The sequence below is a fragment of the Apium graveolens genome, chromosome 10 (genome assembly GCF_009905375.1).
Source record: "Apium graveolens cultivar Ventura chromosome 10, ASM990537v1, whole genome shotgun sequence".
In the NCBI taxonomy this organism is placed as follows: Eukaryota; Viridiplantae; Streptophyta; class Magnoliopsida; order Apiales; family Apiaceae; genus Apium; species Apium graveolens.
This window is the reverse complement of record NC_133656.1, coordinates 10,660,328-10,684,756: the sequence shown is the minus strand read 5'-3', so window position 1 is coordinate 10,684,756 and position 24,429 is coordinate 10,660,328. Positions and strand designations below refer to the sequence as shown.

General features: G+C 37.1%; 2 long non-coding RNA genes across 2 annotated transcripts; both read right to left on the bottom strand.

Moving 5' to 3' along the window:
* Positions 1-12,447: 12,447 nt before the first annotated feature.
* Positions 12,448-13,627, bottom strand: LOC141689006 (uncharacterized). Its single transcript, XR_012562225.1, has 3 exons — positions 13,569-13,627; positions 13,373-13,462; positions 12,448-12,904 (listed from the first exon to the last, which is right to left on the bottom strand). It is a non-coding gene; the product is annotated as an uncharacterized LOC141689006 (long non-coding RNA).
* A 1,307-nt stretch (positions 13,628-14,934) lies between these two features.
* On the bottom strand, positions 14,935-15,576 carry LOC141689973 (uncharacterized). Its single transcript, XR_012562626.1, has 3 exons — positions 15,390-15,576; positions 15,086-15,175; positions 14,935-15,001 (listed from the first exon to the last, which is right to left on the bottom strand). It is a non-coding gene; the product is annotated as an uncharacterized LOC141689973 (long non-coding RNA).
* Positions 15,577-24,429: the final 8,853 nt, after the last annotated feature.

The following is a 24,429-nucleotide window of genomic DNA, read 5'->3' as shown; positions in this document are numbered from 1 at the left end:
TCTCGTAAACACGGTTTTGAGCCTAATGTTTGTGTCTTTCGTTATTTATTTAAATTTGTAAATGCTTATGAGGACCAAGAATGGGTCAAAATAGTTCATAGATCCTTGGCCCGCTCCTGCTTTATTTCTGGCACCAACCCTGACTCGTATCCAACATGGAAGAGCGAGTGGTTTTATGTGTTTCTGGATTCCGAGGAGGGTTGGGACCATATTTTCAGGCCCAACTTCTCAAAAAGTATAGATGGGTCTTTAAGAGACCTAAAATTGGGGATAGATGAGGATGCGGCCATCAAGGCCATCACAGCTGATAACTTGCATCATTGCGCTCTCATCCTTTCAGAGGGTAATTTGCAAGGTTTAGGTTTAAGTGACCTTGGTCCCGAGGGTATTTCTTTCCCCTTTTTGTTCCATTTTCTTAATTCCTTATTTGTCCTTCTTCTTACGTGCCTGTATCTTTCTGCAGCTAGGGCAGCTTTGGACACGATCTTCAAGAAGTGGGAGGCCCGTGCTGCCAAGGGCTCTGCTGTTGAGACCCACCATGACAAGCGGGTTAGGATTGGTGACGGCCCTTCAGTGTTCAGGAGGCTGTTTCTCCTCGAGATGCTGATCCTATGCCCGTTCTTTCTTCTACTGCTGCCGATGAAGGAAACATTGACATTTGGCCCATCGTGGCTTTCTATGTATTGACTTAGTCGTATTCGAAACTTATTACCCTTCAGGGTTTATTATGTTATTTTAAGTTATTTGTTTTCTTTTCTACTATCCTTTTCAAGTACTTATACTGTTAGTTTGCTAGCCTTTTAAAAGCTATCCCCTATTGTCCTCGTACTTGTACTAAAATAGATAAGCAAACTTAATCATATATAGTATGCACCAAACAGTTCTATAATAAGATGAACTAAACAATTGTAAAACAAGTTTATGGCAACTCTTGGGATTCATCCCTTACACCACTCCTAATAATCCTAAAAAATAAAGTTAAAACATGTAAATTCTAAGCAATCAAAGCTTCAAGGTGCTTTTCACCCTACTTGTCACCTTGACAAGTGAGAATTATGTTTAATGGCTTCACACATAGTAAACCTTCAGGTTTTGTGCATGCCAAGTTCTCGGGACTTCAACACCATCCATAGTCTCCAGCTTGTAGGTTCCTCTACCTTGTACACTCTTGACCTTATATGGCCTTTCCCAATTTGGGGCAAGTTTCCCTTTCTGCCCTACACCAGAAGCTTCCACCTTCCTCAAGACTAGGTCACCCTGTTTGAAGAACCTTTCTTTAACCCTTAGGTTGTAGTAGAACGAAGCCTTTTTCTGATACTCCACTATTTTCGCATGTGCCTCGTCTCGCACTTCATCAATTAGATCCAAGGCTAGTCTTTGCCCTTCCTCAATCTCCTCAGCATTGAAAGCTTGAACCCTGGGAGAGGAATGTGATATCTCTACGGGAACAACTGCTTCTGCCCCATATGCTAACACGATGGGAGTTGCTCCAGTCGTGACTCTACAGGTAGTCCTATAGGCCCATAGTATTGGGAGTATTTCATCTACCCAGTTATTCCTCGACTTCTCGATCCTCTTCTTTAGTCCATCCAGGATTATCCGATTTGCCACTTCCGCTTGCCCATTGGCTTGCGGATGAGCTATAGAGGTAAATCGTAACTCAATTTCGTTTTCTTCACAATACCTCTTGAATTCTTCGTTGTTGAATTGTGTTCCATTGTCAGTGACTAGGATGCGGGGAATTCCATACCGGCACATGATATTTTTCCACAGGAATTGTGCAACCTGCTTAGTTGTGATTATAGCCAAGGGCTTGGCTTCAATCCATTTGGTAAAATAATAGATGGCTACAATCAAAAACTTCCTTTGTGCCGTGGCCATGGGGAAAGGCCCAACTATATCCATTCCCCACATAGCAAAGGGGATAGGTGAGTTGACGGATGTCAGCATCTCAGGGGGTTATCTAACAACAGGTGCATGCTTATGACAGCGCTCACATTTCTTCACATATTCTTTGGCATCCGCCATCATTTCTGGCCAATAGAAGCCTAAACGGGTTATCTTATGAGCTAATGCTATGCCCCCCAAGTGTTGCCCACATATGCCTTCATGTACTTCTTCAAGAGCCAAGCGAGCCTCATCGGGCCTGAGACACCTTAAGTAGGGAACCACGAAAGATCTTTTATACAGAATTCCATCTATCAAAGAGTATCTTAGTGCTCGAACAGCCAATTTTCGTGCTTCAGTAACATCGTTTGGTAACCTGCCAGTTTGAATGTGAGCCTTAATGGGATCAATCCGTGACGTCCCCAGGCCTATTGGAGCCACAAGCTTAACATCAATGCTCCGTGTTTTTAAAACGCGATAGTATACACTTCCAGAACTTTCTTCCATCTCAGATGAAGCAAATTTTGACAACGCATCTGCCTTAGAATTTTCTTCCCTTGGAATGTGCTCAACATGGCATTCATCAAATTAGGTCATCACGGCCCTTACTAGGTGGACATACTTAGCCTTCGTCTCATCCCTTACCTCAAACTCTCCCTTCACCTGGGATATGACCAACTTCGAGTCTCCATAGACTTTTAAGTTCTTGACTCTAAGTGTCCCTGCTAAGCCAAGACTAGCTATCAGAGCTTCATATTCTGCCTCATTGTTTGTGGTTGGGAAGTCTAGCTTCATGGCATACTGAATTAAGAACCCATCAGGGCTTTGTAAAACCAAACCTGCTCCACTTGAATTCATTTTTGATGCTCCATCAAAATAGAGAACCCAGTATTCTTTTTCCTTATTAACCTTCTCTTTATCCCCCTTATCAACTTCCTTGTCTTGAGGTATGTTATCTTCCTACCCCCGACTTCTCGGTTGGGTATGGTACATTCCACCACGAAGTCAGCTAGTGCCTGGGCTTTTATTGTCGTTCGTGGCTTATACTTGAGATCGAACTCTCCCAGCTCTATTGCCCACTTGATCAACCTCCCACTGGCCTTGGGACTGTGAATGATATTTCTCAGGGGCTGATTCTTTAGTACCTCAATTTGATGAGCCTGAAAGTAAGGACGCAGCTTTCTCGAAGCCATTACCAAGGCTAGAGCAAATTTCTCAATAGTTGAATAATTCAACTCAGCACCATGTAGAATTTTTCTGACATAGTATACGGGTTTCTGGACTTTCAGTTCCTCCTTAACCAATACAGCGCTCAAGGCACTTTCTAAAATAGCTAAGTACAAGAATAAAACTTCATTCAAAACTAGCTTGGCCAACAACGGGGCATGCGTCATATATTTCTTCAATTCTTCGAAAGCCTTCTGGTTTTCCTCACACCATACAAAGTCTTTAATGTTTTTTAGTGACTTGAAGAATGATAGGCACTTGTCTCCTGACTTGGAGATGAATCGTCCTAATGTAGCAACCCTTCATGTGAGCTTCTGAACATCCTTGATAGTTTTTGGTGGTTCCATGTCCAGGATTGCCTTTATTTTATTGGGGTTGGCCTTGATCCCTCTCTTGGAGACCATCAATCCCAAAAATTTTCCAGATCCAACTCTAAATGCACACTTTGTAGGATTTAACATCATTTTGTGGTACCTCAGGACTTCAAAAGCTTCCCTTAAATGGGCTATATGATCAGTCTTTACTAGACTCTTGACTAACATGTCATCAACATAAACTTCCATAGTCTTGCCAATTAGATCCTTAAAAATTTTATTTACCAACCTTTGATAGGTGGCTCCTGCATTCTTGAGACCAAACGCCATAACAAGATAACAATAAACACCAAAGTCGGTGATGAATGATACCTTTGGAATGTCGTCCTTGTGTATCTTGATCTGATTGTATCCACTAAATCCATCCATGAAGATCAGCATTTCATGCCCATCAGTGGTATCTATCAAAATATCGATCTTTGGTAACGGAAAACAGTCCTTAGGACATGCATCATTTAGATCAGTGAAGTCCATAAACATCCTCCATTTTCCATTAGCCTTCTTCACCATTACAGGGTTTGCTAACCACTCGGGAAATTGAATCTCCTCAATGAAACCAGCCTCTAAGAGCTTCTCCACTTCCTGTTTTATAGTTTCTTGCCTTTCCAGAGCAAAACTTCTTTTCTTTTATTTTACCGTCTTCCGATTTGGGTCCATATTCAGCTTGTGAGTAATCAGTTCCGGGTCTATGCCTGGCATATCAGCTGCTGACCATGTAAAAACATCACTATTTTCTTGCAAAAATTTCACCAACTCCCCTCTAAGGAGCTCCTCGAGCATTGCTCTAATAAAAGTTACCTTCCCAGGATCTTCGGGGGCCAAAGGAATTAAAACCAAGTCTTCTGCTCGCTTTCCCCTTTTTTCATCATCCTCTCGGATATCCAGATCTTCAATAGGAAGAACCTGCCCCCCAACTTCATCTGCCCTCAAAGAGACCACATAACAGCTTCTAGCCATTTTTTGATCTCCTCTTTCTTCTCCAATCCCATCTCGAGTTGGAAACTTCATTACTGAATGATAAGAAGAAGGGACTGCCTTGAAGGAATGTATCCCTGTTCTTCCCATGATAGCGTTGTAGGTCGAACTAGCCTTCACCACCACAAAGTCCAACATCTGAGTTGCTTGCCTTGGTTCCTGTCCTATGGTTGTTGGCAACTTGATTATTCCTTCTACGGGGCATTCCACTCCTGCGAATCCATATATCGGCATGTCGGTTGGGGTCAATTGGGAGTCATTATATCCCATCCTTAAAAAGGTGTCATGGAGCAAAATATCCACTGAAGCACCATTATCTACAAGGACTCTTCTTACCGGGCTGTTCCCTATAATCGGGGTTATGACCAACGGGTCGTCATGGGGAAATTTCACACCTTCCAGATCAGCATCATCAAAAGTCATTGTTACTCCCGTCCTGGCCCTTTTCGGAGCTTCCCCAACAATATGCATAACTTCTCGAGCATATGCTTTCCTGGAGTTCTTGGATAACCCAGCAGCAGTTGATTCTCCAAAAATTGTGTTGATCACAAATCCTCGGGGGCAAGGTCCTCTGGAGATTTCGCCCCTGATCTTCTTGATCTCTCCTTCGGTCATCAAAGTTTCTTCTCGCGTTGTTGCTTCTATCCCCTCCTTCTCCAGTATATTTGTTCAATTTCCTTTTTCGAATGAGGAACTCAATTTTGTCTTTTAGCTGTCTACACTCATCAGTGTCATGACCAACATCTTTGTGAAATCTGCAATACTTGCTTTTATCTAGCTTGGCAGGATCAGCTTTGAAAGGCTTAGGCCAACGAATATCTCTATCTTTCTCGATCTTCATCAAGATCCGGCTTCTAGGAGCATTCAGCTTAACGTACTCAGTGAACTTTTGCCCAAGTCCTCCCTTCTTAGGGGTTGAATCAGAATTTTGCTCGGTTCTAGGATACTTGTCCTTAGTAATATATTCCAGGTCAGTTTTCCGCTTCTTGCCTCTAGTGGGCTCATTACTTACTACGGTCTTCCTCATGCTTTCTTCAACCTTGATATACTTCCCTGCCCTATCCTAGAGCTGCAACATGCTTTCAGGGGGACGTTTAGCCAAGGACATTTTAAAAAACTCATCCCTAGTTCCTTGTTGCAGTGCTATCATGGCTACCTTATCATCAAGGTCTAGGACTTTTAAAGCCTCTTTTGTGAAATGATTCAGGTAATCTCTCAAGGATTCTTTTGTTCCCTGCACAATGCTCATAAGAGATGCTGAACTTTTCTCATGAACTCTCCCACTGATGAAAGCCTGGCTTAATTCTCTGAACGACCCAATAGAATTTGGGGGCAAGCGACTATACCACCTTTGAGCCATATTCGACAGGGTTTGAGGAAAGGCCCGACACTTAATAGCATCATTCACTGGCTGCAACAGCAGTGCATTAGAAGAATGTTCTAACATGATTAGCGGGATCTCCCGTACCATCATAAGCTTTTATTGTTGGCATCTTGAACTTCCTAGAGATATGGGCATTCATTATATCAACAGTGAAGGGTGGAGTAGGATCATCAGGATCGCCAAAGGGAAGAAGATTGCTTGGATCAGCCCTTGGGACAATAGCCCTTCTCTGCACCGGACCATCCAGGTCTATGATGGGAGGAGGATTTCTCCCCCTAGGAGGTGCCGGGGGTCTGGTGGTCTGGTACGCCTCCAGGTCGCGCCTCAGCCTTTGAATCTCAGCCTTATGAGCCTTGATTCTTTCCTGCACTTCTTGGGGATTCGTCCCTTGGGTGCTTTGAGGGCGTTGCCTGCCATCAGCCATCGGCTCTTTGCCAGCACGTCTCCTTCTTGGGGCTACTTCATCATCCGAAGATTCAGAGTCTCTCTCAGTGTAAGGACCAGAAAATTCCCGATCCACAGGGATAGGAGCCAAACCTCGTATGTATGGGGCCGATCGCCCTCGTGCTTCACTCCGCCCAGCATGTCCACTTCCTCCAACCTCGGGGTAAAGGGGCATCCCATAAGGGGGGTTAGTAGTAACAACAGTTGAATATTCGTACCCGACTGGTCGAGAATTCACAGGTGCATGTATTTTTTGAACTTGAGGATTCGTACCTTGAGTAGCCGAGGGGATCGTCCCTTGTGGCTAAGGTTCAGTTGCCCCTATCTGGGATTCTCCTTGTGTGGTTGCATAGGTTGAGTGAGGAGGCACCTCCACAGTTGAAGAAATCACTTGGGTTGTCCCCGTTGGTGTTTCTCCTCTAAGGGCTCTAACTGTTCTCCGTGTTCTCACCATGGTTACTGTTGTACTTCCCACAGATGGCGCCAAATGTTATGGATAAAAAACTAAGGTTATTATTTGCTGTAATTATTACTAAGGTTCGGGAGCTCAAGGCCTTTAATGGCTGCTCTCGTGTTTCGTAGCTTAACTCTGCCTTTACGAGATGCCTACGTATCTCTGTGAATTAGAGAATCAAGCCAAAAAATGTAGTTCTGATTGAGGGGTATATTCCTTTATATAGATGTTGAGAGTCCTTGAATTGGACTAGGGATAGGAGACTTGTTGATCAAGTTCTCAGACTTTGGATAGACTTTGAAGTCCTAGAATAGAGGAATGAGATTCCTAGTTGGTGTAGGTGCCTTTGAGGCTATCTTTTATGGAATTACATCATCGTTAGGACTTATTTAATGAGCTGGTAATCCTCCCTATTTATTAATTACGAAATTAATAAATAATTTGGGCTTTGGGCCTCATTAAATGGGCTTCGTTATTGGACCGTATCTGGTCTAATTAATTCAACATTTATAATATTTCTAGGCTAACTTTAGGCCCATATCAATAGCGGTACAAGAAGGAACCAAGGATGAGTTCTTCAAGATTTCTTTGGCCAAGAGGCCAACAGAAAATATGCTATAGCTCCAGAGTAGAGCAGGGAAATATATCCAAGTGGAGGAAAGCATGAGAAAAATGGTGATAGACAATGAGCCTGTTGCCCAGTAAAGTAATTGGTTAAGAGGGGTTAGATATAATTAATAAACAAATTGATGTATTATGAAAGTAAAGTAAGAACAAATGAATCAAATAACAGTTTATATTGATCTTTAATAAACTGTTACAAAACTCTCTCAAGAACAATATTCTTAAGAGCTTCTAGGTTATGTGAATACCCGAGTTCCACACTTAAAGTGTTAACCTATTATGTGTTTATATAATACACAACTACAATCAATCCTCTATCAATTACAAGATATGTTACAATATAATTCTAACATTTTCTATACATATCTAAATCAACTACGATCCTATAAGTCTGCACCTTCTGATTTATCTCGCAGTCCTGACTTATCATCCAAGTCATTCTCAATGAATAGCCTGATAATTAGATATATGTTGTAACTTTAACGGATAATCATTTGTATATATCAACGGATGACTGAAGATTATCAACGGATGATAATGAAGCAACCAACGGATAATCATATCACAACAGTTGATCATATCCTGATTGTTAGATCCTGATTCTGGACTTTTCCAATTCTCAATAATCTTCCCTTGTTTAAGCTTTGCAAAATAAACATAAATTCTAATATAATTGTCTAGTGCCAAAAACCAGATAGAAAAACTAAGTAGTGTAAAGCTTACTTTATTTCATACTTTGATCTTCATATTCCGTGATAAATTCTACAGTATTTGTGAATAAAAGCTTTAACTCTATCATCAATAGTTTTTTAACAGAATATCTTCTAACTTGATCTTCAAATTCTTCTCATACTCTGTTTTATCAAATAATTGATTGATAACAACTCTTCAATTTCTGATTTGAGCTCTTTTTGTCATCATGTCTTCTAGTGATACATAACAAGTTTTTCTTCTATCAAGAATCATGGTTATATGCCTCTGAGTAACAACATTTTCAATAACAGTTCCTTCTTTCTACATGTTGACTTCTTATCCTCTGATTTTGATGTATGTAGGAACATATGATCTAAAATAATATTGACCATCATCCAGTATCCTTATTCTGATATTGGAAAGAATCATGTTTGACCATAACCTTGAAGTTTCATCTTCAACTAATAGTAAATATTGAATGTATTTCAATTCCTTTATAGACATGATCATCAGTTCATCAAGTGAAAGAACTTGAATTTGATCATTTCGCAGTAAGAGTAAGATCTTCTGTTTAGATTCAGAACCATCATTTTGTAAAGAATAATCTTCACAGCTTCAAGTCTATCTAGATAATCAGCAGTTACTTCCTGACCAGGTCTATTAGCATGTGTGAAGTTCAACATCTTTAAATTGACAAGTTGTCAATTTAGCTTCATGATGTCCTATTCCAGCTCTTGTGAATGGTTCAATCAACTTGAGATTCTTCGTTTGTACTAACCAAGACTTCTTATCTCCCATGGTATTAGAACCAAATAAAGCATCCATCCTTATTCCTCCAGGAGTAAAGCTCAATTTATCATTATAAATAAGATCATAATTTTTCTCCATTTGTATTTGTTCTTGATCTTTGGAAATACTAGAGCTCTCCTTTATGCTCTTTATGTAACATCTTCACATTTGTACTCCTCCATATATTCCTCTTAGATCTTTTAAGCATATTCTTGTATACTTGATCTGCTTTGTCAACAACAATTTTGATTTTTCCTTCCCGTGCCCTTTCTTCTCTGTCAAAAACCATTTCTCCTTCCTTGAAATTTTCAGCATTAACAGCTTCAACATAAGTAGAGAGAATCTGTAAATCCATCCAAAATAAAACTTCTTCTTCTTCAGTTTTCATAGAATCATGAGTCACTATCAATCTTTTAATGTCAGAAAAAGAATAAGAACTTGTATCTTTGTTTTCAGGATTTGAACTTGGAGTAACAAGAGCAGCTTCTATGTTAGATCCATATGATCTATCTTTAGAGACTTGAGTTGACTGTGTCTTTTGACTTTGAATTCCAGTTCCAGTTGGAACTTTCACAGCATCAAAGGTTTCCTTCTCTTGTTTGTCACCATCATCATCAGAATTGGTATTTCTCCTCAAAACTGAATTAGGTTGACATTTTGTCTTCGGTACTATCTTCCCCTTTTTGGCATCTAGACTTTGTAGAAGAGAGAAAATAACATCCAACTTGGAATTTGTAGCATTCTGACCAGCTTCCAAAGCTGTTAGCTTCTCAGACATGTGATCTTGTTTTGCTTCCAAGATAAACAGTCTCTTTATCAAACCACTGTGTTTGTTTGTACCTTTAATAGTCACAGAAAGATCAACAATCTCTTCTCTAAGAGTAACATAATATTGCTTGAGGGCAAAGACAGAAGAATACAGTCCTTTGACTAACATTCTAGTGGACTTGATAGATGCTTTCATATCAGAATTTAAAACTAATTGAACATCATGATCAGCTAAAGTCTAAGTAGATTCCATAGATTCTTCTCACTGGGTAATCTCCAAGAATGATTCCATTCATGAGCCTTATGGGGATGTAGAATAGAAGCATGACCGGATGATGAACCAAAAGTAGACAATTTAGATACTTTAATACTAGATTTCAAAGCAACATCATCAAGATTATCATCATTAGAATCATCATAATCATCTTGATCACCAGAAGTTTTCTCATAAATATCAGAATCAAAATCAAAATCAGGAACTATGCGTTTGGGCTTTAAATTAGGATTTGACTTAGAAGGCTTAGTTACCTGTGTAGATCCTGTAAGAAAAGAACCATGAGTACCTAAATCTCTATGTTCTTTTAAAGTGATCTCATCACTTCTTACACCACTCATCTCATGACTCTTAATAGTCAGAGTTTCCTCACCAAGATTAACTAAATCCTGACACTCATCTACCTCTCCTTTTTCCAGGTAAGGATCCTGCCTCTCTTTAATTCTTTTTCACTAAATCTTTTCTCTCATTATCACATGAAAATCTCATATAAGTTTGTCCTACAAAAATAAAAGGTGGCTGAGAAGAGTTATCTGTGATCATATGACTAGAGGTATTGCTTTGTAAAGGTTTAATCATATTCATGACATCATATAAAATAGAGTGTAAAGAATTTTTACCTTGAGTAGTATAAACCATTGGTATATCCGTGAGTGCACTACAAGAAAAAAGTCCATAGACATCGCTTTTTGACCGATGTCTATGTTGTTTCACAACCGATGTTGATGTCGGTGATGTCTATTCTAGACATCGGTGGATACCCGATGTCTATACTCGATTAGACATCGATTTTAGTTAAAAAATAGATGTCTATGTGTTGATTATTTACATAAAATGCTATAAATAAATTATTTAATAACTAAATTACACCTAATTAAACATGTTAAACACATCATGAGCTATGTTTTTTGTCACAAAAACATCGATAATTTTGACAGAGGTGATGTAAAATGGCATATTAAACATCTGTTTCTTTAATGAAAGGTGATATCTAATTTAGCATATAGACATCACTTTTTTCTAGAATGAAGTGATGTATATGTATCATTTAGACTTGAACATGTTAGTCTTTCACATCAGTTATTTGTCTGAAACTGATGTACATTGCGTTTTTTGACATCAGTTTTGTTTGGTTAAAATTGATGTTTATAATGTCACTTTGACATCAGTTTTATCTTAAACAAAGTGATTTCTATGTTTCATTTAGACTTGAACCTGGATTTCTTTGACATCAGTGTTTTACCTTAAAGTGATGTACATTATCTTTTTTGACATCAGCTTTTCTTATATACATGTCAAGTGCTAAACACTGCTAACACAAAAAGAAATAAACAAGATTTATGTAAGACCATGTAAACGGGTAGCCAGTATATTGAAAATTTCTTCAATCAGTAGTAATATCTCTTAAACTCTCTCCTGCATAGCAGGTTTACTATACATACACCTAAACACTAATGACCATAAAAGTAAGACATGATGTATATGAACGATTAGCTGCCTAACATTTACAGATAAAACTCAGATGCCACTGAGTCATTCTGTACTCGTCTTTCATATTATCTTCTAAAAGAGCTCCATTAACTGCTGGACAACATCTGATGAGCAAGGAAAGTAAACACTGCATGTTATTAACTTTATACAAGCAAAGTTTATCCAAAAGTATAATGATCGTAAGTTATATACCTATTGCATAGCCAGTAATGTTTAGTCTAGTAATAATAGACTCCGGATGGCGACCTCATGAGGAAGTGTTTAGGATATTGGAGACATTTGTTTGAGGAAGCTCTCCAGCCAAAAAGGAAGAGAACAAAGCAAGTGCACAAGAAGGCTGATAACTTGGAACAAAATGTTGGGATCCCCTTACAGTCACAAATGTCAAATTTTTGTATCCAACTGCATATCCTCCCACCTTGAAAAACATCATCGAAGAAATTAATGATTCATGATTTGACAACTAGAGGAAGGGTTTTGTGTGTGCTTGCTGATAATGTAGTATTTGTACCTCAGCCTTAGTGTACCAGGGGTACCATTGTGTTTTGACTATAGTTTGAAGATAGTCTATGGCATATCTTGTTGTTGTCACTGACACTACGCCATCCGTGTCCCCGCTGCACTGATGCCAGACACTGATGCCACTACACATAAGATGAATTTGTTACTTCATTTGATTAACATTTAAATCATAACACCTGACAAAAAAAATCATAATATATATGTTACAGTTATTTGTCTTTCATGGATTTTTACACAAAGCTTTATAAAATCTTCATTAACCTGTTTGCAGGAAAAACATCCATAGCAGTATAGCAGTATGAGATGGATAAAAGTAATGGTTTAAAACACACAGGAACAACCTCATGAAAAGGAGGAAGTAGCCTGATGGCCAAGACCTAGCCCCTGTGACCCATTCGTTTGATTCTCGCCTCTGAATACTTGCTAGGATTAGGAAAACACTACAGGGCCAATGAGAATAATGAACCTGAGGGAAACCCAAAGAACTTAACATTAGTTTCCCAGTTTGTTACTTTTACATACTAGATATAATTAAACCAGGAACAATATATAAGAAAACAAAGATCACTTAATACATCAAACACATAGAGAATCATACCTTCTCAACGATAGATATGAGCTTAAAAGTCAAGTACAGCCCCGCAATTAGAGATGAAAAGAGGCTTCCATATTCATTGTTCGAAAAGAAACGATACCAAACTGGAGCCGGAAGGAAAGCACGGTATAGCAGTACAACATACTCGACTAAAGTTAACATTTTTCCCTTGAAAAACATTTACAGTTAGAAAAGAAATATAATCTGCAAAGAGTTAATATCTTGTATGAAGTTCTTTCACAATTTTTTTTATTATGTGGTGATACTAACATAAATATTTTTAGGTCCTTTGTTTTTAGTGTACATTGGCTCACCTGCTTACGGTACATTCTACCCCTGCTATTTTTGTAGTACATCAATATACTACACTTAAGAATCATTGATGCCTGACGAACCAATGCATCTGAAACAAAGCAGATTATCATAATACATGGAGTGGCAAATAATAAGGTTACTCATATCAACATACACAACACGTTCTTTCTCCTGTCAGCTGGAGAAAACAGAAGAATTTAAAAAGAATGTGTAGTAAGCATAATATAGTTCTACTTCTATACACTGTTTAAGAGATATTAAGAAATTTCCATGATTTTGTTAACATGTCTCAGATGTGTAAATTCAGTAGACAAAAACGCAAACAATAGAAATACAAGTTTTACACATTTCAAACAGCTCAGATTACTCTATTTTGATTAGATAGCACAATATGCAGTATAAAATTAGGTTTTCTTCAAATGTAATATATACTATAGAAAAGATACCAACTGCTTGCGGAAAATGGAATGAAAAAAGGGTAAAAACATATGAAGGGGAAGAGAAGTATGGATAAGGTAGGTTGAAGGGTATAATGGATTGCAAAATTCTTGTTCACCTATATAGCCAGACACAGATGCCACTGTTCATAAGTTCCTTGATAACTGGCAAGACTGTTGTTGGGGCTTCCGTATAATCAATTACACCACTACAGATAACAACGTTATATAATTAGTCAGAGTACCAATTGTAAGTCAAATAATTTTAAGATTAGATGATAAGCTGTGATTTAACAATCTACTAGATATGTGTACCTGCAAGATTCCCATGTCTTTGGAGGAATAGTGACATGAGGGCATCTATCTCTTGTAATGAACGGGTACACCAACAAGCTCTTCTATTCTTTCCATGTAGTCACGTGCAGCCTTTGGCAGATCAGAGTAGTTTCTGATGGAAGAAATATCAGATTGCCAGCCAGACATTTTTTCATATTCAACCTGAGGACAAAAGTATAAATAAACAATCAACAAAAATACAAGTCTTTCAGCATAGTGATACACCAGGAGCTGTAGCTTCAGCATGATAGACTATGCAGGTAGGATTGAACAAGTACAGCTTAGTCAGGCAAAATACAGTCATATCGGGCTTCATTACAAAAAAGAGATACACTATCAAGATGACTCATTTGGTTTGATATAGGAAATAATTAGTTTTGGTAACAGGGAATCCTTCATGAATATAAGGTATTGAAATGTAAAACAAGATGGATCAATCGGGCTGTATATTGCAAAGAGCTTTAAAGCAGTAAATTTTAATATGTTCAGTTGGAAAAATGGAAATAGATAGCACATAAGATGAATTTGTTACTTCATTTGATTAACATTTAAATCATAACACCTGACAAAAAAAATCATAATATGTATGTTACAGTTATTTGTCTTTCATGGATTTTTACAACTTGTTCCTTCTCACGTGATTGCTCATTCCACTCACCTTCACAAATCTTTCATCATCTTTTACCAATAATCTATCAGATCTACTACTATAGTCTCTTATCTCCCTCCCTTCTATTTTTTTCTTTCCTTCAGACGTGATACTGTCAGTATCAATCTTAGAGTAGTAAGGCACATGCAATAGATAGTAAAGCATGTGACCAGTAGTAATCTATTGTTCCTTTAAATTGAGTTTCCTCGTCTATGTATGCATTACCAATCTGCAAATTAAGGTACTCCATGTCAGTTATCATTGTTCATGTTTTATACGTGCTACCATGAAATGATTTCTATAGGTTCCATTTCCATTTAGGCCATGAGATATATGCTCCTTCACTACTAAAACCCACCTGCAGACTGTAACTAAAATCACTACAGTTACGGAATATAACAAGAAAAATAAAATCCACTAATCAGACCATAATATCAAAAACATCAAGCAAAATAACATCATTTCTTACATGCCTAAAATACTACATTCCAATTACAAAAATATAAAACCTCTACAATTCCGCAACATAGCTATAAAAATCATCAAACCAAATTAACCACCCGATAAATACCAAATCAAACATAACATCAGTCATCAAGCAAAATGGCTTCAGGATATTTAAGTAAAATGTGATTTCTTCTCAACACCGAGAACGATAGTATCACTACCTCTAACATCGACGGAGGCGTTACCTTTACGGACAGCTTCGATAGCGTATTTCACTTGAAGTAGATGACCCTCCGGTGAGAACACGTTCATTGCTCTGTCATATCGAGCCATCTCTCCTTTATTAATTCTAACAAATCAAAGTAAAAAAACATAAAACTAAGTATGACATTAAACGGACCTAGATCGCAAAGAATTTCATATTTAGCTTTTGTGTGGTAGAAAGAATATCCAGAACTTGAAGCCACGTATCATGATTGATTTGCAATTCCTGTATAAAACAAATTCAAAATAATTAGTAACACCATACAGTACTTCAATTTGGATTTTATTGTAAAAAATCCCCAATTCTAAAAACTAGGGTTTCGATTTAAAGGATTTTGATTAAAAAACTAGGGTTTCGATTTAAAAACCCAGGGTTTCGATTAATGCAAAAAAGACCAATTAATTTTACTTTATAATATGAAAATGAAAAGAGAAATAACCTAATTGAAAGAGAGAGAGCTGATGAGCGAAGAGAGTAGAGAAAGCTGAGAGAAAAAGAGAGCATAGCAGATGTGGTGAGAGGTGGTGAGTAACAGTGAGTGAGTGATGAGAAGGGTGTGTTCTTGTCGGAGAGAGAGCTGTGAGAGAGAGTTGTGAGAGAGAGCTGTGAGAGACAGAGAGAGCTGTGAGAGAGATGTGAGAGAGATGTGAGAGGGAGTGAGAATGAGAGAGTTTTTAGTTTTTATTTAATTTGAGAGGGGGAAACCTAAAATTGTCAAGGAGGGAATAAAAATTTTGTTAAGGGGGAAAAGAATTGAGGAGGCCGCGCATTCCATATTAAAAAACTCAACTTAAGACATCGGTTTTCAAATAGACGGTGTCTTAAAAATAGAAAGACATCGAATAAACACGGGGTGATGTCAATTATGTTTGAGACATCAGTGGCATCAGTGACCGATGTCTAATGTGTGATGTCTATTAACATTTTTCTTGTAGTGGTGGTTGTACAAAAATGATTTCAATCTTATCTTGAGAAGTAATCATTACATCTGGATTTGTGGAATGAGGAACAGCTTCATTAGGGATTGTCCTTTTGTCAAGAATGTGCTGCTTGTCAGGAATTTATTCCATATTAGGATTTGATACTAAGTCTGCAATAGTACTTTAAAATGTTGGTTCTTGTGTGACTTGAGGTGTAGAAGCTTATTCAATCCTTTGAACTGAAGGTTCTTATGTGCTTCCCTCAAAGATAGGATCATTTATAATGACATACAATCCAACAATGTGCTTTTGATGAGCTTCCTTGTCTTGTACTGTCTTCAGAATGTCATTAGCCACATAAATATGACTTCCTTGAGCAATGTCAGGAATAGTCAGATATGATGTTATGCTTGCACCTACACTTTTAGCAGGTGGTTCTTGTGTAGCTGGGGCATTAACAGGTGGATCTTTACTTTATGAAGATGGTTCTTGTGTACTGTACCCCTTTTGCAGTGATTGAAGTTTGGTCTTTTTACCTTTATAAACTGTGAAAGTATGTGCTTTTCTCTTTATAGACTTCTGCAGACCAACTTCTTTAGCAAGTTCAACTATCTTGGCTGTTTGAGATTTATTAACTTTCTGATCAGGAATTGTCACTATCTTGTCAGGAATTGCAAGAGACTTGTCAATCATTTGACAATGACTTGTCAGGATGTGTAGATTCTTGATCTAGAGCAATATCAGTAAACATTGTAAGACCATCTGATATCATTTGAACCTTTTATGTTGCCTTCATCAATTTTTTTCCTTAGGCTTAACAGCTGCAATTAAACTTTGGCCTTTTTCTGCATTAGCACCAGTAAGCTCCACTGGTCTAGCGGGCTTCTTGAATATAATTTGATCATCACTATCGCTCTCAGTGTCTGATGATTCATCAACCAGCTAACACCGGCTCTAATTTGCCTTCTCTTTCTACCTGCATTCTCCTTGATTTTTGTTATTGATGAAACACTTTTCTTCCTTGCACCACCTTTGTGCTCCAAAGATTTAGGTGAATAGGACCAACCTTTAGATGTGATTGTCTCTTAGACACATCAGTCTTAGCTATTCTCTTTGATTTTGCCAGAGGTGATAGAGTGTTTTGATTTAATGGAAGAAAATTAGACACTTTGGTCAGGAATAAGGTTGGATATGCCCTGTCCCACAGTGTCGGGATTTGGAAAACTATATTTTTGACGCATTTTGTTAGACAAAAGCACCCATAATTCTCGTGGTAAAACTGTTCCTCTTCTAAAAGTATCTTTCCTTTTTTCTAAATCAGTGAGAGATTTAAAATTGATTTGAAAGATCATCAAAAGTTCATCTTTTTCAAAACTTTCAACAGGTAAAAGACAAGTAAAAATAAATTGTAAAACCTAGGGTAACCAATACCATTTTGTTGTTATCAGGAAATACTGTATAATATCATCTGAATCCTGTCAAAAACCTGTGTGCTTGATCTATTCGTTAATATTAAAATAGCTTGAGAATAGTTAGTTGTACACATGTGAAATATGAATGTTAAGCAAAAAATATGAAATCAACAGTATTCACACATGCAAACATCAAAAGAAGAACAGTAATGACAGTGAGACATGATAGTAAACAACAGAGAATTTTCATTAATAATAATATTTAAATTCAAGAGAGACTACAAAATAAAGTAATCCTAACTCCTAAGAACTATAACTATTCTTCCTTCGCCTTCTTGTTGTCCTCCTTGTTTTTCATCTCTCGCCTACAGTATATGCGAGAGATGGATGATGTAAGAGAAATAATGTTCTCTTATAACTCCAAGAGTTCGAGTCGACTTTGCTCTGCCTCCTCAGCCATTCGCATCTCTTCGTAATGAACGTCTAATTTAAAAAGATGCAACTCAAGCTGATCATCCCACCAAAGATGATTAAAAATCGTATGTGGAACTTTAGCAGGGTGAAAAATTTGACCATTAATTAGGACTCTCAGTCCGAAAGGATCAATATAAAGTCTTCCTTCTTCAGGATTAAGAACCGACAAATATACTCCATATTTTTTAGTATAGAAGTGAGCCATTGAAATAATGAGTGAAGATTTGGAGATTTTGATTTAGAGCTTTGATGTAGAGAGAGTGAAACGTTTGAGTAATGTGTGAGGTTTCTAAGAGATAGGAAGATTGATTTTATAGCTAAATCCTAATGGAAAAATCTAAAGAGACACCTTTGATTAACCATGTAATAATGAATACTGCATGCATAATCTTACACGTATCTAGGCAAATAAAGCAAAGTCTCTTTACATGATCTTATTCCCAATATAAAACAAATACTGATGATAAGTTTATCTTGATTACTCAGAGAGAATAAAACAACTTTATAACAATTAAAATCATGAAAGAAATAATATTACTGTCCTTTTTAAAAAAAATCATGTCTTGTCCATCATTTACTGAGATAAAATTTGTAATCCAAAATTAAGAATTTAATCATGATTTCTCCCCCTCAGCATCTGCATTGATTATTTATTGGGAAAATCAAGAATATTTTCTCTATTGACCAATCTGTTAGAAATTGACAATTTATTAGTAATGTGAATTACATGATTAGTTCCATGCAAAGACCCCCTTGTAACTGTGCTATCAGTTCCTGATAGATTTACGTTTCTCCCCTAAACTTGTGTATTATCATCAGGATTTGCCTTCTTTCCTGATTTAAGATTTTAGTCCACAAGTACAACATTTTCATGATTGTATTCTTCTCTCACCAAGTCATTGAGATTATTGAAGTTGAGATGAGAAAGCTTCTTGTGCTAATTTCAACTTTCATCTACTAATACCTTGGTTACCAGACAAGTTTCAGGGCCATCAGTATTTGCATAAAGTTTGGCTTCATAAATGCTTCCATATCTGTAAGCTTTGAAGACAGTTTTCTTTGTGATCTTATGAACTACTTCACAGTGCGTATCATAGAACGCGACGTAGAAACCTCTGTCAGTAATTTGACTAATGCTCAACAAGTTGTGCTTCCTTCCATCTACCAGAGCTACATTTGAGATGATGACATTTCTAATGATTATATCGCCATATCCCATTATTTTTCCTAGATTTCCATCTCCATAATAACCATTGGGCTAGCCTTCTCCTCATATCCTGACAACAGGGATTTAGTTCCAGTCATATGTGCTGAACATCCACTATCAAAGAAAAGCACATTCTTCTTGTTTCCCTATAATAATAAATATGGAAATCAGTCAGAATTTTTAAGAACCCACACTTGTTGGGTCCTTTTAGAGATCTTACGTATTTTTACATTAGCAGACTTCTTGTAAGGATTTGTCTTGACATTTTTGACTCTATAAGATGTATGCACATTCAGTTTAGCAGTTCTATTTAAAGCATCAATTTTATTGAACTTTAGTAAAGAATCAAAATTGTTGTGATACAAACTATGATAATCTTTACAAGTGTAAATAGAATTCCAACTATTATCATAATGGAAACAAGGATTTTTTGATTTGTATAGTACTAATCTACCACTAATACAGACTCAGGAATCTTAGACACTTTCTTTTTAGGCATCCTGTAATCAATAGCAATATGATTAGCATTACCACAATTAAAACAAGCTTTCCTAGGAGCATCAAGAATGTAGTTATAGTTGTTTGCCTTGTTTATTCCTTGTTTTCCGAATCTACCTCTCTTAGACCTAGATTTGGGAGTCATAGAAATTACCTCACAAATTTTCCTATTTAACCGACTCTTAGAGAGAAGTCCTATATTTTTGCTTTTCGTTTGTTGCATTTTAGGATCTTCTTTCTTTTTAGGACTCTAAGTTCAGCTTTCTTTTTAGCAGTATTCTTAGAGGTAGTGCCAACTTCATAGACAGAGTGTTATTAATGGATTTATTGATATTTCTATCATTAAATTTATTATGACCTAGATATTCTTTCCAGTTTTTATTACTGATGAAATTATGAACATTCTTTCCTGAAGTCATCCATATTTTAAACACTTCATTTTCTTATTATAGAACTTTCTCTAGTCCTGCATACTTGATGTTCATCTGAGTTTCTTATGTTGTGCCTTCTTACATGCTTTTTTATTCTCATACATGCAAACTAACTCAGCTTCCAAAAAATCATTTCTTTCTCTCAGCCTCTTATTATCAGCAATCAAACTAACACTTTCAATAGTCTTACTTTTAAAAGTAACATGCAAAGAGTATAAGAAAATTTTTAGTTCAGATAAATTATCAGTATCAACAGGGAATATAACTGAAAGTACCTTATCCGTTCCAGGGGCATCCTCTCAATGAGTTGCCATGGGTGCATAGCCTTCATCATCTTTGTCAGTTCCTGATGAGTTTATCCAGTCTCTGTTAGAGTTTCTTGTGACCAAAGTCTTTCCAATTGTCTTGGGGCACTCAATATCCAGATGTCCCCTTTCATTATAATTGTAACATGTCACCTTGGTCTTGTCAACCTTCCTTCCCTTGGTGTACTGACCATCACCCTTTCTGAACCTGCATTTTCCATTACCAAAAAACCTTTTGTTGAAACCACCTTTCCTCTGCGGTTTTGCAAACCTCATCCTTATGAAGTCTTTCACAAGCATTGCAGCCATTTCAACAACTTGAGAATCATCCAGATCAATCTCAAAATCCTCATCAGTATCTGTGTCAGCATCTGATACATCATCAGTATCTAACTCTTCCGCAATGTTCCTTCTCCTAGACCTCTCACTCATCTTTTCGTTGCCCTTATGACTCTCAACATTAAGAGCCATAGTTATCATCTTCTGTCCCTTTCTATTTTTCATTTGCTGAATCTCCAAGTCATGAGTTTTCAGCATCCCACACACTTTATCCAGAGTCAGAGAATCAAGATCATATTGGTGCCTAATTATTGAGGCCTGGGTATCCCAATCTTCTGGAAGAGCTCTCAGAAACTTGGTGTTTGAGTCTTCTCTTTCATATTCTTTTTCTACCAATGATAGATCATTCAACATTGTCTGAAATCTATCATATATATCAGTAATTAACTCATCAGTCTTGGCATCAAATTGCTCAGATTCTTGCACAAGAACAGCTTTTCTGTTCTTCTTCATTGCCATTGTACCTGGGCACTATGTCTTCCAGGCATCCCATATCTCCTTCGCAGTCTTTCAGGCAATCACTCTGTTTGACATCATATTGTCCAAACTATTGTGTAGAATATTCTTGACTTTAATATCCTTAAGCATTACAGCTTTTTCAGGATTTGACCACTTTGATCTTTCCTTCCTGACATAGTTTTCAAGAGCATCTACAGTCATAGCTACAATTTCCATAGTGTATGGAGGTCATATTCTAATGATATCAACATATGCATCATCAATAGCTTCAAGGAACGTCAACATCTTTACTCTTCATGTAGAGTAATCATCTTTCTTCAGGATGAGAATTATCATGCTTTCATACTTACTTCCAAACATCTTGACCTTTGCAAATTAACAGTTAATTTGACCGCTCTGAAACCACTTGTTACCCAGTAAAGTACTTGTTTTAGGGGGGTTGGATATAATTACTAACAAATCAATGTATTATGAAAGTAAAGTAAGAACTAATGAATCAAATAATAGTTTATATTGATCTTTAATAAACTGTTACAAAACTCTCCCAAGAACAATATTCATAAGATCTTCTAGGTTATGCGAATACTCGAGTTCCACACTTAAAGTGTTAACCTATTCTGTGTTTATATACTACACAGCTACAATCAATCCTCTATCAATTACAAGATATGTTATAATATTATTCGAATAGTTTCTATACATATCTAAATCAACTACGATCCTATAAATCAGCACCTTCTGATTTATCTCACAGTCTTGACTTATCATCCAATTCATTCTCAAGGGATAGCCTGATCAACGGATATATGTTGTAGCTTCAACTGATAATCATTTGTATATATCAGTGGATGACTGAATATTGTCAACGGATGATAATGAAGCTTCCAACGGATAATCATATCATAATAGTTGATCATATCATGATTGTTAGATAGATCCTGATTCTCGACTTAGCCAATTCTCAACGGAGCCCGCTGGTAGCAAGAAGAGAAAACAAATTAAAAATACAATGCAAAGGACAAGTATCCTAGAGTTGAGAAAGACATTGACTCAACCCCGAAGAAGGGAGGGCCTGGATAAATTTTTATTGGTTATGCTAGGTTGAACGCTCCTAGGAGCCAGATCTTGATGGAAATTGAGAAAGACATGGATGTTCTTTTGCCTAAACCCCTGATGGTTGATCCTTCAAAGTCAGATAAAGCAAATATTGTAGATTTCACAAAGATGTTGGTCATGACACCGATGAATGCCGACAAGTGAAGGATGAAATTGAATTCCTTATTCAAAAAGGGAGAATGAGTAAGTATACTAGAGACAGAGAAAGAGGAGAAAGAAACAATATTGGAAGAAGGAACTTTGATGATCGTAGGAGGGATTAGGATGATAAGGGGAGAAATCCTCAACCCTGAAGACTAGTGATAAATACAATTTTCGGAGGACCAACTATTGCTGGTTCATCAAAAAACTGAAGGAAAACTTATGTTAGAGAAGTAATGCATATAGTAGGGAAAGCTCCAAAAAGGACTAGGACATGAGTAGCAATGGTATTTGACGATTTTGACTTGGAAGGGGTCAAATTTCCCATGACGATCCCCTTGTCATAACATCCATAATAGGAAACATCCCGTTGAAGGGATAATTAAGCTGTGTCTAACAATGGGACAGGAGACAAGACAGGCCATTCAGATGCTAAACTTTGTGGTGGTTAAGGCTGGATCAACATATAATGCGATCATGGGAAGAACAGGAATATATGCCTTCAAGGAAGTCCCCTCATCCTACCATTTTGTGATCAAGTATTCGATCAGAGACCAAATATGAGAAGAGATGGGAGACCAGAAGATGGCCAAAAGCTGTTATGTAGCCTCACTGAGGGCATATGGAGTAGGGGCAGATCTTGCCTATTGAAGACTTGGATATCCGTGAGAGTGACGAGAAGCGAGGAAAACCAGCCGAAGACTTGATCCCGGTTCCTTTGGATCTCGAGGACCCCAAGAAAGTGACTTTTATTGGAGCATCATTGGAGGAACCCCTTAGAGGGAAGTTAGTAAGGTTCTTACAAGAAAATAATTATGTGTTAGCATGGTCGGCAACAAATATACCCAGTATAGATCCGAAATTGATCACCCAGAAGTTGAACGTGGATCAAAATTGAAAGACCGTGAAGCAAAAAAAGGTTTTACCCCTGAAAAGAAGGAAGCTATCAACCAAGAAGTAGAAAAGCTCTTAGAAGCTGTGTGACGCCCTCCAAACCCGGGTCAGAAGTTTGGGGTTCACAACACACACACCTTATATAAACCTATTTATGAAAATAAAATATGCAATGACCCTACTTACCATAAGCACGGATCACAACAGGTTAAAGTATGCACACAAGCCACAACCTTATTTATATTATATGGACCAAATCCCAACTAGTTTAACTTATAACTGAAAATAAAACATTCTTACAAACTTATAAACTTGAAATAAAAAAAAGTCTTCCGCTATCTTAATCCGTCTCAACCTAGAATTCTAGATCGCACACTTTTCTGGGGATCCTTGTTACCAACTATTTCCTTTTTAACTAAAGAGAACATAAACATATTCAGAAGAGTGAGCTAACTAGCTCAGCAAGTCATAGTGGCATTACTGAGATTAAACAATGATCAATTGAAATGATATAAGGAATCGAGTTTCTTGATAATCAATGATTAGAATTGGATATTCACTTTTATTTTAAAAACCAAGGTTATGCTGCTGATCAGTCACGCACTAACCCCGATCAAGGCACACAACTCTGCTCTATATACTGGATCCAAGGCATACATTGACCTAACATGACCACGAATCTGGTCTGACCACGAATCTGGTCTGACCACGAATCTGGTCCACATTTAAAAATAATCCAATTCTATAATAACAATATGATAAACAATGTAAATCAATAAGAAGAATCATAAACAACATTCATCCCAAAGCATAGGGTCATTTGTAAACATCATAAAGGTATAACAGGGTAGGTACAATGATTGGCTTCCAGCCTGTAAATGAATAAGATGATAGAAGAACAAAGGTTTAATGGTTACAAGGATTAGTCTTCTGATGTATAAGGTATGAAGGTTGGAATGTTAAACAAAACCATTTCAATGATCTGTGTAGGGTATATATGTATTTATGGAGTAGTATCGTGTATATATGTGATTCGTATATGGAGATTCAACAATCAATGGTTTACAAAGAATAAGGTTTACGGCTCAAAGATCAAATAAGGGTTTAGGGTTAAGTACTTTAAAGCACTTACAGTATAAAACAGAACTATTCCGAATATATATCAGGATGATTCAAGAAATACTTGTCTTATCTCAATCCACTTTCACTTCACTAGCATTCATCTATTTATCCTTACTCACTGACCACTTGCTTTCCGTTTCTATGCCTCGCTTCCTCTATTA